The sequence below is a fragment of the Panthera onca genome, chromosome C2 (genome assembly GCF_046562875.1).
Source record: "Panthera onca isolate mPanOnc1 chromosome C2, mPanOnc1 haplotype 2, whole genome shotgun sequence".
In the NCBI taxonomy this organism is placed as follows: domain Eukaryota; kingdom Metazoa; phylum Chordata; class Mammalia; order Carnivora; family Felidae; genus Panthera; species Panthera onca.
The window spans coordinates 153476665-153494768 of NC_138347.1; the positions used below are offsets into that span (position 1 = coordinate 153476665).

The window sequence follows — 18104 nt, forward strand, 5'->3', positions numbered from 1 at the left end:
GTCTTATGGAAATGCCCTGAAAGCAGGGTCTTTTCCTGCTGAGGATGTGGAGCTCTCCAGACTCCTGTCCCTCCAAATGTTATGATCTCTAGCTCTCCCATCAATTCTGGGATTGTTCGATAATTCTCTTTCCAATGAACTCCCTTTTCCCCTTAGCCAGAGTCAGTTTCTATTGTGTATTAATCAGAGAATAGATGTCCTCCTTATTCTCTTTACTTTGCCACCAACAATGAACAAAATGGGAACATATTTTTAAGAACTTAATTGTATTCTACTTATATTTTATTAAGTATATTTTATAAGTTCTTCCTAATTGACTCAAAAACAATCATTGCATATTGAAATTATAACTTTGAGTTTCTCTTATTGCATGTACATAATTTAAACCCACACATCCCAGGTTTATTTATCTCAGGGGGAAGCTAGCAAATTAGGAATTTTATTTTTAGATTCATTTAACATTTTTTTTTTTTTTTTTTTAATTTTGGGGCACCTGGGTGGCTCAGTTGGTTAAGCATCTGACTTTGGCTCAGGTCATGATCTCACGGTTGGTGGGTTCGAGTCCCACTCTGGCTGTGCTGACAGCCAGAGCCTGGAGACTGCTTCGGATTCTGTGTCTCCCTCTCTCTCTCTGCCCCTCCCCTACTCACACTCTGTATTTCTCTTTCTCTCTCTCTAAAAAATAAATACTGAAAAAATTAAAAATTAAAAACATTTTTTTAATTTTGAGAGAGAGAATGTGAGTGGGGGAGAGGGGCAGAGAGAGAGGGGAGAGAAAAACCCAAGCAGGTTCCATGCTGTTAGCACAGAGCCCAGGGGGAGGCTTGAACTCAAAAACTGTCAGATCATGACCTGAGCTGAAAACAAGAGTTGGACGTTTCACGCGCTGAGTCACCTAGGTGCCCCAGAAATTTTATTTTTAAATTTATGTCCTTCTGAATCTGTTTCTATAAAGGGCCAGATAGTAAATACTTTAGGCTTTGTGAACCATACGGTCTCACTCACAACGAGTCAACTGCCGTTGCAGCCATGGACAGTACATAACTGAATGAATGTGGCTGTGTTCTGATAAATACACACTAAAATGAATTTCATATCCTTCTTTTGATTAAAAAAAATTCAAGGGGCTTGGTGCAGAGCCTACTTGAGACTCTCTCTCTCTCTCACTCTGCCCCTCTTCGCTGCTCATGTGCTCGCTCTCTAAAAGAAAATAGAAAATAAAAATATTCCAAAATGTCAAAACAATTCTTAGTTTTCAGGCCATACAAAATAGTGGTAGCCAGATTTGTTTTACAGGCTACAGTTTGTCAACTTCTGCTCTTGTCCCCCAGTTTTTAAAATATTATTGGACAAAAGAAATATTGACTTATGAAGTTGAGATTGTAAAGTAATAAGCATTATTAATGAGATATAGAGCAATTTGTTTGTCTCCTAAATTAATGAGCATGCATTCAAGGATATAATTAGGAAAAAAATGTATATATATAAAGGATATAACTGGATAAGATCTTCCGATTTCTAGGAATTCCTATGTAACATAGAAGAAAGTAGAAAGATCATACTACATGCTAAACTTCTCTGTAGTTGTTTCTTGACTATCTAATTTTATAATGTACTAATTAAACATTAATTGTTAACACAGAATCTAAGAAAATAAGAGGCTTTAAGATCTGGATCACCTAGTCACTTACAGTAGTAATGATGCCTTATATTTGTATAGCATTTGATAGCTTACAAAAACTATAGTTCCACATATTATGTCTTCAGATCCTCAACACAACCCGGGAGGTAGAGAGGCAAGGTGTTATTATCCAAATTTCCAGAAGAACGACCTGCCCAAGATTACACAAGGGACAAGGGAGTGGGAGGAATTTTCTAGTCACACCTCTGAGTCATAGTCAGACTTATTGCCATTGAATATAATGATACGATCATGCAATTCAAGAGCAGGGCAATGAATAAATCCTGCTTCACCACCTGATGAACACTCAGTGATTCAACATAGGGATGCCTCTGGTGTGTCAATGTAGGCCTCACATGTCTAGATCAGCGGGAAATCCAGAACTCTTGTCTTTTTTTGTTTTTAGTTTTTTAAATGTTTATTTATTTCTGAGACAGAGAGAGACAGAGCATGAGGGGGGCGGGGCAGAGAGAGAGGGAGACCCAGAATCGGAAGCAGGCTCCAGGCTCGGAGCTGTCAGCATAGAACCCAATGTGGGGCTCAAACCCACGAACCGCGAGATCATGACCTGAGCTGAAGTCGGTCACTCGACCGACTGAGCTACCCAGGCGCTCCAAGAACTCTTGTCTTCTTGTCCCACGCATCGCCCTTTCCCCTGTCCGTCGAGGAATGACAGCAGTCACAATCATGGCTGATTGCTCTGGAAGGGGTTACCCTAACCGCTGTAGTAGCTGGGAGCCCAGTGTCATCGCTGACTCCAGAGCGTTCCAAGGCTATTACCTTGGAAAGCAATGCCCTTGTCAACCTCTGCAGTTGCGCACAGTTTTTGAGAGCAGTGTCCTTATACCGAATGAAGCACCGGTCTGAAATAATTACACCCTCACTCAGACCCAAGCTCCAGTGTCACCAGGGACTTTACCCGCCACTACGTTGATCGCCTATGGACACAAAAGCCATCGGAAGAAAGGGACTTGGATTGTGCTTCCTGTCCTCATTGTGGCCATCACTGGGACACTTCCCCTCGGTGGTTCCACAAGAAAGAAAAGGAGATGCTCCTTTCCTCGGGATTACACATTTAGATGGTGCACCCACACCAACTGGCTCAGGGATCCTAATATTACAGTTCTTTGTATTCATTCACTCAGTCACTTCCCCAGGGAATAAGTTGGGTGTAGAAACAAAATGCTCTAAAGCCTTTATGTACATTTGCGTGTTAAGTATGTATGTATCGACCGATTTAAATCTAACTTCGAGTTACGGAGAATTTAAAACATACACACAAAATAGAGAATGCGGTATTAAACCCCAGTTCTCACCTCACGGACCCATCACTCTGCTTTAACACTTAACAATCCTCACCTAATCTTGTTTTTATTTCTTCTGCCACTTCTCCCGTTCCCCCTGGAGTATTTTGAAGGAAATCCTGGAGATCATTGAAATTTCATCCTTATTCAGTATACGACTCTAGAAGACTGCTTTCGAAAGCATCATTATGACAAAGACAAAATTATATACTACCACCTAATATCCAGCCTCTAGTCAAGTTTCCCAATTGTTTCAAAAATGTCTGTTTATAACTGGTTTGTCAAATCAGGATCCACATGCTGTACTTAGTTATTAGGTGTCTTAAATCTCTTTTTTTAAAGTTATTTATTTCTGAGAGAGAGGGCGAGAGAGAGCATGAGTGGGGGGGGGGGCAGAGAGAAGGAGAGAGAATTCCAAGCAGGCTCCACGCCGTCAGCACAGAGCCCCAAGCAGGGCTCGAACTCACGAACCGTAAGATCATGACCTGAGCTGAAATCAGGAGTCGGATGCTCAACTGACTGAGCCACCAGGCACGCCTTAAATCTCTTTAATTTATTAAGATAACTTATTTGTTGAAGAAATCCTGTCATTTGTGCTGTAGAACTTTCCACAGTCTGGGTTCAGTTGATCGCATCTTCTCTGGTGTTGTTTTACACTTTCCTATATTGTTCATTCTCCCTTCTCCTCATAAACTGTTACACTTAGAGGCTTTATTGGATTTAAACTCAAAATATTTGGGGAGTGGCAAAAATACTGCAAAGGTGATTCAGCATATTTTATCACACCACATCAGGAAGCATATGATGTATGGTCATTCGACTCTGAGTGATGTTAAAATTGATCAGTGGGTTCAGGTGTTGTCTATTATTTTATTAGGAGATTGAAAAAAGGTCTTTTGTCATTTCTCTTACCTTTATCAGTTGGAAATACTGTATACGAAAGGGCTTGCCCTTTACAACTCTGGCTCCCCTAAAATGCAATTTGTATAAGAGAAGCAGAATGCTTGATTCTTTTCCTTTATTTACCGATCATCGTTACCATGTAACGTAGCAACTAACTATTGCAACTTCTAGGTGACTTATATGTATATTTTCTTTTCTCAGTGTCATTATGGACTTGTGGATTTTAACATCACTCATGTGATAAATGACTTAAAATATATTCTGTAGGCAATGGTGAGCCACCACAAGCCATTTCCAACTTTCAAACATAAAGCCTAACTGACCACGGATCTAAAAATCAGGGATGCCTGGGTGGCTCAGTCGGTTAAGCTTCCCACTTTGGCTCAGGTCATGATCTCATGGTTCGTGAATTTAAACTCCACGTTGGGCTCTGTTCTGACAGCTCAGAGCCTGGAACCTGCTTCAAATTTAGTGTTTCCCTCTCTCTCTGCCTCTCCCCCACTCGTGCTCTCTCTCTCTCTCTCTCTCAGTGATAAATAAACATTAAAAAACTTTAAAAATCAAACAGTAAGCTTATTGTTTTAGGGGGAATCCTTTCTTAACAGAACCAAAAAATTAAGATCAAAATCTCTGAACATACCAAAACTTTAGCCACAATATTTAACAATGATTATTTCCGGGACCTTATACTTGTTCTCTGAGTTTCTTCTTTAGTTTCACTCAGTTTACTGGACTTCATTTCATGAATGTCTGAGTATCTGACTGAGGCTAGATTAAGTTCCGGGCACACGATGATTTCCGTCTTTATATCATTCAACTTACATTTATAAGACCTACATGTCCTATGACTAGTATTTGCAATTACATTTTTCTAAAATAAGAGCAAATTAATACCCAAATAACTGACTAGTACTCTAGTAATTGAACATGAGTTTGTGGACAACGGGGACGTGGCTCAAACTGAAGCAACGGCCGACAGTGAGTGCCAGCGTGCGAGTTCAATGTGTTTGTGAGCTGACATGCCAAAGCCGGAATTTGACGCGTAAAAAGGAGGGTTAGGTGTTTTAATGGAGTAGGCATGAAACTGTGTTTTTGACTGTGACACGCTAGATTGTTCGTCGGCTTGTTCTATCTTCCCCAGACAAGTAGTTAGTTCTGAGAGGGCAGAAGCCGGACCTGTATTGTTCATTTACTCCTAGCATCTAGTACGTGATTTTTTAGAGTGAAAGAAAAAAAACGATGCATGCAAGACAAGAGCAAAATCTACAATGGTTTTTGAGTGGCAAGAATCGTAATAAGACCTTTTTAGGCAGACCTAATTTACCACTCTTTAGTGGTATCTTTTGCGTATTTTGACTCTGGGGTATTGGTATGAAAAATAGATTCCTTTAAAAATTATCTGAGTATAGGTGTAGTACATTTCATCTAGGAAGATTCTGAACAGTAAACAAGTCAAATGAAATCACTGGTACCTCCATTCCTTAAGGTGAACTGTGAGTGCCTTTTTCCAGTATTTGTCTATGTCTGTATAACATTAAACAATACTGGAATCATCTTGAACATATTGTTTAGTAACATACTCCTACATTTAAATACATGGCTAATTTCTCCTGCAATAGAAGTTTTAACGGCTATATTCCATTATCATAATATCTATTTTTACAGTAACCAGACCCAAATCTAATTTCCGAACATGAAATTCTGATGAACAAGACCACAGAGCAGTGATTCTGATCAGCGTTATGCCTGGTAACAACAGCAGGCTCTTCCATAGCACACACAGCTCTAGGACGTGAGATTAACTTCAACAACTATTCATTTAGTTTGGTTTGACTTTCTGCCAGTCTTATGACCAACTTGAAGCAGGTCCTAGAACAGGGAATGTTATGTTTGGTGTCCAGGGAAGCAGCAAACTGGAGAAGCCATCCGAAATTCCAGAATGATACAGAGAGCCAACACGTTATCCATTTCCCATAGCAAAATGTGATCTAAAAGGATAAAAATGCCATGTAAGTTAGGTTAAACATCTTGTGGGGAAAGTAACCTATTAGTGTACAAGGGAATGGAAATGGTGAAACCAAAAAGAAGCTGAAAACAAATCTGTACATACATTTTTCTTTCAAGACTCCACACTATGTAAATGTCCTCCAAGAAGATAAACTTAAGCTGACTCATTGTCACTTGCTTCTGCAATGGTTTCTGAGGCGTCTTAGATAGTAGCCACCCTGCCCCCAGGGTCCTGAGGGCTAATAAATATTTTTCAGGTGGACTGACAACAGGAAAGAATTGTAGGACAAGAAACTACCTGTAATACCTAGGTGTGAGTACCCTGGAAAGTGATGTGCTGAAAAACTGCCCCTTCCAGCTGGTTAACTTTTATGCTCATGCATTTATTTACTTTTTGTGACATTCACTCATCAACGACAAATGAATACATGACAGCCTAACGATACAAGGGAAATGCAGTATTGTGTATAGGATTGGAAGAGATGCAAAACGAGTGCCATGACATTTCGTTTTTCTTTCTTTCTTTCTTTCTTTCTTTCTTCTTTCTTTCTTTTTCTTTTTTTGTAATCTCTACACGTAAAGCGGAGCTCAGACTCAACTCATGGCGACCCTGAGATCAAGTCGCGTGCTCTTCTGACTAAACCACCTAGGCACCCCAATGGTATTACTTCTTTTAAAAGCTTTGGGAGAATGCTTTAGGCCTTTGTTAATTTGTAGAGGTCGTATTATTTTCTGGCCATCAGTGTCCATTTCCTTATTTTGTTGACAGCATCCCATTTTTTCTTCTGGGGAACCACTCCTCTCCTAGAGTCCATGTTCTTTGGGTGAAACATAAGTGAAGCATGTGACTCATATTTGGCCAATCACAGCATAAAATTTTCCTAGCTGGGGATGGGATCTGTGTCGGTTTAATTAGTGAATCAGGGACTGCTGCTAGTTAGGATCTTTCTCATGCTGGACTTGGATGAGGACGGATGTAGACCTGAAATTGTTGGAAACCATTTTGCGGCCACACGAAGTCTGAGTATAAAGGCAACATGGAGGAGAGCTGAGCCTTTTTTGTTGCTGCTTTTTGTTTCTCAGAAGGCCCTCTTGTCTGATTTGAAATGGGCATGAGTGGCAGTGGATTGAAAGTTCTAACTCTACCCTTATTTTCACAGGACAGCTAGAAGTGTCTAAATTATAAGAAAATCGATGCTTTGTAACAACTAAAGAAATAAAAAACTCCGTATTGGAATAGTTTATTATATAAGCATTGTAAAATGTCTTCTAGGGGGCTGCCTGTGTGGCTCAGTCAGTTGAACATCTGAGTCTTGATTTTGGCTCAGGTCACGATCCTAAACTTATGGGATTGAGCCCTCAGCATGGAGCCTACTTAAGATTTTCTCTCTCTCACTCTGCCCCTCTCCCCTGCTTGTGCTCTCTCGTTCCAATATTTAAAAAAAAGTTTTCTAGGGATATGGCAGTGTGAAGCGTACAAAAGAAAACATCTTTTTTATTATTTATTTATTTTGAGAGACAGAGACGGCGCAAGTCAGGGAGGAGCAGAGAGAGAGGGAGAGAGAGAATCCCAAGCAGATTCCACACTGCCAGCCCACACCCTGAAGCGTAGCTCGAACTCATGAAACCCTGAGATCACGACCTGAGCTGAAACCCATAGTCACTTAACCAACTGAGTCACCCGGGCGCCCCTAAAATAAATCTTTTTTAAAGAAATGTAAAATCTGCTTGGAAAGACATGAAAACATTAAAAAACATTCTAAATCCTTTAGCACACAAATGAGTTGCAAACAGTATGCATAGTAAGTGTTCAGAATGGCAATATAAAGACAACTATCTAGAAACAAAACCAGCCTACAACAAAAGAGGGTTTAGACTAAACTCCCAACTATTTCCATTAAATTCTCAAGGCACCGGTCCTCATATCCTTACTGACTTGTGTATCTAATTGCCTATTTGATATCTCCGTTTAGATGACCAATAGGCATCTCAAACGTCCGGAAAAAGTCTTTTCCTCCAAACTTGCGTGACCTAGACTGTCTTCCAAATTTCAGTAGATGGCAACTGCATCCTTCCAGTTGCTCAGGTCTAAAACCTTACAGGTGGTCTTTTTTTTTTTTTTGCATATGAAATCCATTCCATCAGCAAATCTTACTGGCTCTATCTTCAAAACGTATTCAGAAACTAACCACTTCTTCTTAATACCTCCACTGCTGCCTGAATTATTGCAATAGACTAACTGGTCTTCTTGATCTCATCACTGGCCCACTGAAGTCTACTTACAATAGAGCAGCTAGCCACAACAGTCTCATTTTATGAAGTAAATTTTCAGACATACGTAAAAGGTGAAAAGATTTTATAATGCTCCATCTGTATACCCACTATCTGTAGAGTCCACTATTAAATAGCACGGTCCTGTTAAGATGACAGATTGTATAGCTCCTTTGCTCAAACCTCTCTAATAGCTTACCTCATTCAAAAAGGAAAAACCAATTTCTTACCATGGTCTTCAAGATTCTATGATCTGGTGCCTATTACCATTCTTCCCCGTTGACCATTACCCTTCAGCCACAATGGTCTCCTTGTTGCTTACTCAAACACGGCAGGCACATTCTTGCTTTAGGGTCTTTGCACTTGCTGTCCCTTTGCTTGGGATGCTCTTCTCCTTGGTATGTGAATGGCTTGCCTCTTTCTTTGGATCACCTCATTAGAGGTCTTCTCTGACTCTTCCAAGTAAGTATTAGGTTGAACAATTCAATGTCATCCAACCATGTTTAACCCACACGAACCCAATATTGTTCTGAGTTGAAAACAATGTAAAAAAGATCAGAAACTTCATATGGTTCAAGCTAATAAAATAGCACCACCACCCTACCTTTTTATTCTCACCTGGATTCCAAATTTCTTTATAGAGCTTCTTAGATACCACTATCTTACATACTACTGTGTATTGTCTATAATATGATCCTTAAAGTTAGGAAATCTTTGTTTTGTTCACTGCTGCATGCTCAGTGTGCAGACTATAACCTGGCTTATAGTGGGTACTCAGGACATACTTAAAGAGTGAATTCTTCACATTGAAGCCAGAGTGAGCTTTTGGAAACACCAATCTGATGCCACTCCTACTAAAAACTCTTAAATTGGTTTGTATCACTTCAGAAGCAAAGATAAGCAAACCTGTAAGACCCTGCATGGTGGGTCTTTGCTTAATTCTCTAGATCCCTCTCACATTATCTCCCTCGTTTCTTTTCAGTCTCTGGGACTCTGTTTTTCCTTGCTCTTCCTGTGCTTCTGCACCAAGTTCACTATGAGGCAGTTTTAAATCTTAGCTCAAAGATTCTCTTGCTAGAAGCCATTTCTGACACCCCAGATTTGGTAGAATTCCGCTTCAATGCTCTCAGGCACCACTTCTCTACCCTTAGTGATACCTATCGGGATTATAAAGTTACTTTCGTGTGATAATTTGTCTCCCTCACCAGACAGGAAGTTTCACGAGAGAAGAAAACACAGCTTTCTTTTTACTTCCCTTTGGATCCCTAGCATCTATGAAGTATCTGGCACATAGTAAGAGCTTAATACTCCTTTAAAAAATAGATCCTGTGGTGTCTCTGTTACCAGTGCCTAACTGGGCAACTGGTACACGGTAGACGAATACATTTGCTAAACAACCCATAGAAGGAAGAGCGTTTGACTACTTATTTACAATAAATATATAACGCATAAGGGCTATCACTTGATTATTTGTGATGAGGCATTCATACATAATTGATACCTACCCCAAATCCCGAATTCTCTCTTCTCATCAACTTCTTCTCAACACTAAGACTGAAGAAAGTAAGTTACACTTCTTTTCTTTCCTTTGTTTACTCTCTGGTGGAGTAAAGGGTGAGCTGGCTAGAATTCATTTAGAGCCAGAATGAGCCATAAGTGAGATCTGGCTTCTGAACCAACAGACCATGCCTTGTATTCTCACTTGGATAGTTAGATGTTTAGAAACTTTTTTTTTCCCCAGTCAGGGGCACCTGATTTCAGCTCAGATCATGATCTCGTGGTTCCTGAGATCAAGTCCTATGTCATCAGTGCACAGCCTGCTTGGGATTCTCTCCCCATGTCTCTGCTCCTCCCCTGCTGGCGTGCACACGCTCTCTCTCCCTCTCGAAAGAAAGAAAGAAAGAAAGAAAGAAAGAAAGAAAGAAAGAAAAGAAAGAAAGCACTAGAAAGTTTTCCCCTCAGTCAGATGAAAAAGCTTTGCATTATTTTTCTTTTTACTTTAATAGCAACCTCTTTGAAAACATTTCAGTGGTCAAAGGATATATTAAAACACCCACATACACAGGTTGTATAAATTTACAGGTTTATTAGGGCAGAATGACATGGAGCAGTATAAGCAGAAAAAAAACAAAAATGTTACAAATGACTTCCTTTTAAGCGTGCTGAAACACAGAATTGTCGTAGTAAGCCTGTAATTCCAGAGGAGCACTGTGGCAAGCTTACTGACTGTCATTTGTTAATCTGGGAAAGGGAGAAGAGCCAAATCAAATACAGTACAAATGAATCGTTACAAAATGGTAATTTTCGACATAATGAAACTTAAAAAGAAACTAAAAACCTAAAGAAGATAGCAAGATGTGAATTTTCTAGTTTTAATAATGTATTATGGGTACGCGAGATGCTGCCAGAGGGTGAACCTGGGTGGAGGGTAACCTCGCTGCATTATTTTTGTACCCTTTTGCGCGTCTATAATTATTTCCAAATAAAAAGTGAAATAAACACATAAATAAAATAAAAAAAGAAGACAGCAGGAAAAACAGTAAATGTAGATAAGAAGGGATTTTTAGAACGAGAACTTAAATATACATAGTCAAAGACTTGCTTTGCCAGATTGCCATAGGTTTATAAGGAGTTAACCAAAATGAAAAAGACAGACACACACATCTCATTAATAAAAACAGTAGGCTCTGAAAAGTTGCATCCTATTTTTAATGTCTGAACTAATGATGTTTTCCGGAAATGTGCAGAGAGCAAAAGGTAGTACTATGTGTGCAAAACACAACTGAATTTTGTGAAAACCACAAAAAACGACTGCTCTTGAGAAAGGAAAAGTTTTATTTCTTGACATCATCAAAGAAAAACGTGAAGGATCTGATAGGAACGAAACAAAAATGTACAAATCCTACTACCTCATTCCTCAAAACCATATAAACACTTGCAAGATTTTCCTTCATCCGTTAAATGTCTCTAGAGCAGCCAGCCTACACAGACCTGGGGGCATTCACATGTCAGAATATTCCATAAAAATCTGGGAACATATTTTTGGCAGAAAGAAATCACTTTGTGTGCAAGGAAAGGCTGCTTGTGAAAGAATGCAGACTGACACAGTTGGGCAGGAGCCCCTTGCAATGACATAATGTTAGTGTCATCATTTATCACATTATTGGGAGCATTTAAAAGACACAGGGCGGGGGTGCCTGGGTGGCTCAGCAGGTTGAGCGCCTGACTCTTCTCATTTCCGCCAGGTCATGGTCCCAAGGTCTTGAGATGGAGCCTGTGCGGGAGTCCACCCTGAGCTTGGAGCCTGCTTAAGGATTCTCTCCCCGTCTCCCTCTGCCCTTCCCCTGCTGGCGCTCTCTTCCTCTCACATAAAACCACCAACCAACCAAAAGACACATGGCATTCTGAACTCCTAAAACAAGTAGAGTTGTTTTTTGGTGTCAAATAGATGGCAAATATCCTTTAGAGGGAGAAGTAAAAACGCAGAGAAGCTCGCTCCAACATTGCCTCGTATCACTCGACCTTGAAGCTTACTTTTGTAACAAAATTCTAAAAGCAACATACAGATCTGCTTGGCTGGACACTTCACTTATATTTCCTTCTTAAATATTAGGGGATAGCACATGGTGCAAAAGGGGAATTAGGGCTAGAGTTAATTAGAGTTCATTAGTTAGAGTTTAATTTCTGACCCTTCCAGCGACTATGTCTTCGTTACGACAATGGGTATAATAATCCCCGTATCTCAAGGTTGGTCCCAGTCCTGAAAGGGATAATGTATTTAAATGCCTAGCACAATGCTGTGCAAACAGTAGGCAGCAAGAAGTGTGAGCTCGCTCCCAGTTTTCCCAGAAGACACAACAAAATATTTCCTTCTGTTAGTTTGATATGAACCAAAACAAATGGCTGAGGAGTAAGCAAAAAGGGCTCGAGATTCTAACCCCACTATTATTATCCAAACAATCATTGCATTAATTACGCAGTTATATAAACTAATATTGAATAAACATTATTGGGTTTTTTGGTATTATTCAGGTAATGCGTTATAACCCGAAAAGGTCCTCTCTTCGCAAGTCAGCTTTTAATTTTGTCTTTAACTGATTTAGCAAAATAGGTCATTAATTCTCTTATTCAGATCATAACAGAGCTCCATCTTTTGGGAGGATTAAGCTCCCAGGTAAAAATCATAGTTTTAATGCTTACTCATGGGTTTCAGAAAAAGTGACGTGGGAAAAGAAACGGCAAAAGGTTAAAGAATTTGTCTCTCGGGGCTGTTTGCCTTCAAGCATCTGTTGATGTCTGTCTACACACCAAAGCTCCCTAATTCCTGCCTTGAACCTCCGCTAAGAAGCCACAGTCCCAGACCCCAACAACTCCCAAGGGGGAGCAAGCCCTTCGAAACTGAAGGAGTGGACAGGACAGAGACAGGCCTTAGAAGGCTTTAGAGGGGGCGCCTGTGTGGCTCCGTCGGTGAAGCGTCCCACTTTGGCTCAGTTCATGATCCCAGGGTTTGTGAGTTCGAGCCCTGCGTCGGGCTCTGTGCTGGCAGCTCAGAGCCTGGAGCCTGCTTGGGATTCTGGGTCTCCCTCTCTCTCTATGCCCTTCCCCCGCTCGCGCTGTCTCTCTCTCTCTCTCTCTCTCTCTCAAAAAATAAACATTAAAAGGAAAATTAAAAAAAAAAAAAAAAAAAGGAGCAGTCTTTGGAGACAGGTTTTTAACATAATCCGCGGCCTTACGCAGCAGTTCTGGAACCTACAGTCCCCGGCTGTAACATTGTGTCTAAGCTGTCATTTCATGCCTTTGTCTCAGGAAGCAGCTCGACTATCAATCACTTCCCTCCAGAGGTTCTCTAGCCATCCTATCCCGAAAAAGGGGGTCTGGCCCACTCAACCCTCGCATCATTCTTCTGTATTTCCTGCATGGCATAGCCTTGCCACAATCCGTCTTTACCTTGTCTGTCTGCTTAAATCTCTCTACTCCACTAGAAGGTAAGCTTCCTAAAGAGCAAGGCCCTGGGTCTGCCTCCAGCGCCTTGAACCTGCGGAGTCTCAAGAGACCCTTCTGGAATGAACGACAGGTCCGGGTCTGGCAGATATTTAACTGCCTCCATATCCCGCCATCTCCGCCTCCCCCCCCCCCCCCCCAAACCACCGCCGCCGCCGCCTCCGGAAATCATTTCAAAATCACGGGTTTTCATTTTGGAAATAGGGCTTTCAGCGTTGCCGCTACACCCGCTCGCTCTCGCACGCTCGTTCCCTGCAGTCGGAGCCGCCGCCCGGCCCACTTACCCAAGCCCACTAGGCCGGACCGTTTAGGGGCGATCGGGGCAGGTGCAGCCTCGAGCAGGCGACCGCCTCAGTTCACCTTCCCGGTCCCCGGTCCTCCGCGGGCCCCGAGAAGCCACCTCTAGGCCGCCCGGGCCTCCGCCCACCGGCGGTCGCACCCTGCCGCCCTCCCTCCGGCGCGGCGCCAGCAGGGAGGCTCCCGGCACCCCGCGCGGGCGGCCGCGGGAGAGCCGGCCGTCTCTCGCCAGGCCGCGAACCCGCCTGTCCCGCAGCGCGCGCCGCCGCCGCCGCCGCAACTGCTTCCGGGTGAGCGGGTCACCGACCCTGTGGTCCCGCCCCTCCTTCGCCTCCTTCGGCTGCCGCTGGGGCTGCGGCTCCTCTCGGGGGCCGGTTCCCGCTGTCTCCGTGTCAGCCACCGCGCCGCGGGGCCGCCGGCGTGACTGAGCGACCCGCTGCGGGCGCCGGGAGCCGCTGCGTCCGGCCGGGCAAGCCTGCGGGAGCCCGGGAGCCAGTCCGCCGTCCGCGCCCCTCGCCCTCCGCTCCTCGCCCGTCCGGGTGCCGGCGGCCGACCCGCGCGCCCCAGCCCTTCCCGGGCGGCGCCGCAGTCACAGTCCGCGCCCAGGGACAGGTAAGGACCGCTTCTCCCGCCGGCCCCGGAGGCCGCTGTTCGGCCTGCAGCCCGTGCGACCCGCGCCGCCGCTGACCCCTGCTGGGGGCCGGGCTTCCCTGCCGGCTCCGGGTCGGGGTCGCCCCTCGCCTACCGCGTTCGCCGGCGGCACGCCTGATTTCTAACGCGCACCCTCCGTCTGCGCCGGGGGCAAGGGTCTCTCCCATTGTGGAAGAAATTACACCGGGCCGCTGTCCCTCTGCCTCCGGTGTTCGAGGCTCCTTCATCTCCTCCCCAGCGCGACACCCCAGCGAACGGTGTCAGGCCGGTGGAGGGCGTATAGCATTTTTATGGGATTTTTTTTTTTCTTCCTCCTTGACCCGAACTGAAGCGCGGGTATAACAGGCGCTTGCTAGGAGTGTCAGGGTTAATGCTTGACTACTATGTGGCGTTATTCACACCCAGATCGTTAAGTTATACAGCTCCGGTCAGGCCTGCTTCTCTTGCCTGTGGATATCCAGCGGGAAGCTGGCGGACCTATGGAAGCGCACCTCTTTGCCTTTCTTAGGGGAGAAAAAAGTTCAAGTGTTTGCTCTACTTTTCCACCGTGGGAGATACAAATATCAGGCTGCCGAGAAACGGCTAGGGAAATACTGTATCCTAAACTTTAACTGTTTGTAGCTCATTTTCTTTGAGTTTCCATTTAATGACTCAGCATTTCTGCCATAAACAGAAAAACTGCAGAGTAGTTTAATTGGCTAAAAGAGAACATGTAAGGATAGTAGCCATTGCTTTATGTTCTCACAATGGGAAGAGAACGTGGATGCGGTAAATGGAACCAAAGGGACGGTGAACGGGGTACGGGTGGGCGAGTTCATAATGTTTAAAATAACATTTTTTTTTCCCCAAGATAACATTTTTATTTTATTTGGGGTTGAATCTGTATATAAGGGTGCGATTGCAGATAAAAGTTAGTTGGCAAAGACTTGAGGTTTGCTGTGGTTTGGGCGTCTTGACGAATGAACCCTGCTTAACTTCTGTTTATCCTCTGTTTAACAAACGTAGAGATGATGACCCGGTGTTAAATTCACGTTGGAGTAAGAATTTCAGAAAGTGATTCATTTAGAAAGTTAGGTCACGCTGTGAATCATTGATATGGATCTTAGGATTGGAATAGAGAGGAAAGCTAGAAGTTTGTTACTGCCTGTTTAATTAGAAGCTTTCAGTCATTTTATATGAAGTGTTGTATTATGCTTTGTTAGGTTTGTTGGTAGGTATTTATTGTTATGAAGTGTGATAAGGAAATCCTAATTGAACTTTTGCAGAACGTTTGGCTTCAGAATAGTTTGTTAGTTCCTGAGTATATTGTGGTAATTTTACCCCCACTCCTTTTTTTTTTTTTTTTGGCCAGATGTGAGAAGATAATTAAAGATGTCTAGAAACAAAATAAATGTCAGTGAAAAGATATAAAAAAGTTTACTGAAAGAATCCATAGTTACAAAGTAGTCTTTTGAGTGAAAGGCCTCACCTATTTTGCAAATCCTCAAAAATGTGGAATGAGACTATACCCAGTTCTTACGTAAGTTCTGTTACAGAAGAAAGTGTATTGAGCTTGTGATTTATTATTGGAATGAATTCATTGTAAACTAGAAATAACTTTTTATTGCTCAAGTGTAATTTGATCATTTTTGGCTTTAAAAATGTTAAGCTAAATAACTTTGAATCACAGAATACTTGATACTCTTAACCTTGTTTTCTTTTTCTTTTTGGAATTCAGCTTATTTTACCTTGATTTTTATTTATAGAGAGCCTTAGTTGTTACTTATAAAGTAATGGTAAGTTGGTCTTGGTTACCAGATTCCTTTAATTCTTTGACTAAATTCTGGCATCTCATTTTCTTATCCATTCTTATATACAGAGTGTTCCCTAATGTTGCTTTTGATTTTTGTCCAGCTAATAGTAACTTAATTAGGAGTTTCAGTTCCCAGTGAACAGATTCCCTTTTGGAAAATCCCTTGTGGAAACCACCGTAACTAACAGTCTTGATAGGTAGATATACAAGAGAAGCCTTCTTTCTCAAAAATAAGATAAAAACAGAGAAGGAGACAAACCATAAGAGACTCTTAAATACAGAGAACAAGCTGAGGGTTGCTGGATGGGGTTTGGGTGGGGGTGATGGGCTGAATGGGCAAGGGGCATTAAGGAGGGCACCTGTTGGGATGAGCATTGGGTGTTACACATAAGTGATGAATCGCTAAATTCTATTCCTGAAATCATTATTACACCATATGTTAACTAACTTGGATTTAAATAATAATAAAAATAATAATAATTAAAAAACAGAAGCCTTCTTTTGTTATGATGTAAGCATCTCCATAATGAAGGAAAAAAGTGATATGAGGGTATATTTGGCAAATAGATTCTTTCTCTCTCAAAACAAAACCAAAAACAGATCTTTACTAGAAATGAGAGCCGTTTCTTGCAAGGCTCTTTGTGAATTGTTTATCCTGCTCCTAGTGTGAAAAGGGACAGAATTGATGATGTATAGAAAAAGAAATTCTCCCTGCAGCATGCTGGGAATGTTGATGAGGATCATTTAAGAGAAAATACAGTTTCCGTCTTCACCAGAGGAGCGCTACCCGTTGCACCTACAAAATAGAGGCCGTTTCATAGCCTTTTCCTTGTGGGTAGTTGATTGCTTTCTGGAGACTCTGAATGGAGAGATGGACCTTTAACCAGGAAAACGTTAATTAATAATTAATTATTAATCCAGTTTGCAAACAATAGACTTTATGACCGTCATTCAAAACTTAACTTTTAAAATTTCAGAAGGAAGGTACTGAGCAAAATTTGCCCTTTTTCTCCATTTTTCCTTTTAAGATAGACACCTTTGGAAACGATTTTTTTGTGTTGCACATTGCACTTTGACTTTTAAAACTTTCTGCCCTACAGTAAATTAGGCTAGATTTAACGTTTATTTTATTTTTGGGACAGAGAGAGACAGAGCATGAACGGGGGAGGGACAGAGAGAGAGGGAGACACAGAATCGGAAACAGGCTCCAGGCTCCGAGCCATCAGCCCAGAGCCCGACGCGGGGCTCGAACTCACGGACCGTGAGATCGTGACCTGGCTGAAGTCGGATGCTTTAACCGACTGCGCCACCCAGGTGCCCCAAATTAGGCTAGATTTAAAAGGAATCAAACATTGGCTAAAAACTGGGTTTGGCATAAGTGTTACTTTTTCATTTGTTCTATTATTTTTTTATCTGGTGGGGGCTGGAGAGAGGATTCTGTTTCTTGGGGAAACTCTGAGCTTTGCTTTTGTATGCTTTTGTTTGGGTCAGGAGAGCAGTAGATACAAGTGGTTGAGAAGGGGGAAGACATGGCATGCGTACCCGGAAGGAGAATGCCCACTTCATGGGTGCAGTAGATGTTTGTGGGAGTTTAAAAAATTGATACGACAGTTTAAATGTTATATGGTGCAAAAGAAGCCTTCTTTCCACAACAGACGTCTAGCCTTTTCCCTTTTCTACTCTCCCACCCCCTAATCCAAGCAACCACTGTGAGTGGTTTCCTGTATGTCCTCCTCCAAATTTTTTATTACATATGTAACTGGCTTTGTTTAGGAGAGTTACCTTTCGTTGTTACCCTTGGTATATCTTAGAGACTTTTCTGTATTTGCACATATGTCCACCTGATTATGTATTTATTTATTTTTAATGTTTATTTTTGAGACGCACACGCACAGAATGTGAGTGGGGGAGGGGCAGAAAGAGAGAGGCAGACCCAGAATCCTAAGCAGGCTCCAGGCTCTGAGCTGTCAGCACAGAGCTCATCACAAGGCTTGAATTCACAAACCATGAGTTCATAACTTGAGCCAAAGTTGATGCTCAACTGACTGAGCCAACCAGGAGCCCCCACCTGATTTTTAAAAAAGACTGAATGCCCTGGGTAGTGTAGATGAACCCTAATTTATTCATTTTCCATGATTTATTTTACCATTCCTTGTTAACAGACATTTAGGTTGTTTTAGCTTTCTACAAATGCTGC

General features: G+C 42.3%; 1 protein-coding gene and 1 long non-coding RNA gene across 24 annotated transcripts in view; one reads left to right on the forward strand and one right to left on the reverse strand.

The window, feature by feature from the left end:
- Positions 1–455: 455 nt before the first annotated feature.
- Positions 456–13653, reverse strand: LOC144612808 (uncharacterized). Of its 2 annotated transcripts, none has more exons than XR_013549949.2 (2): positions 10307–13653; positions 456–5876 (listed from the first exon to the last, which is right to left on the reverse strand). It is a non-coding gene; the product is annotated as an uncharacterized LOC144612808 (long non-coding RNA). The 2 variants fall into 2 exon arrangements; XR_014135261.1 differs by having other exon boundaries at positions 5999–13653.
- Positions 13654–13816: 163 nt separating this feature from the next.
- LRRFIP2 (LRR binding FLII interacting protein 2) overlaps positions 13817–18104 on the forward strand; it is a 107090-nt gene continuing 102802 nt past the window's right edge. For 4 of the 22 annotated variants that reach the window (XM_060638220.3, XM_060638219.3, XM_060638216.3 and 1 more), the window contains exon 1: positions 13818–14076. The gene's annotated coding sequence lies outside the window, so the exon portion shown is untranslated. Of the gene's footprint in view, positions 14077–14550; positions 14914–18104 lie in introns of those variants that run through there. The other 18 variants (XM_060638218.3, XM_060638224.3, XM_060638221.3 and 15 more) reach the window with 13 other exon arrangements.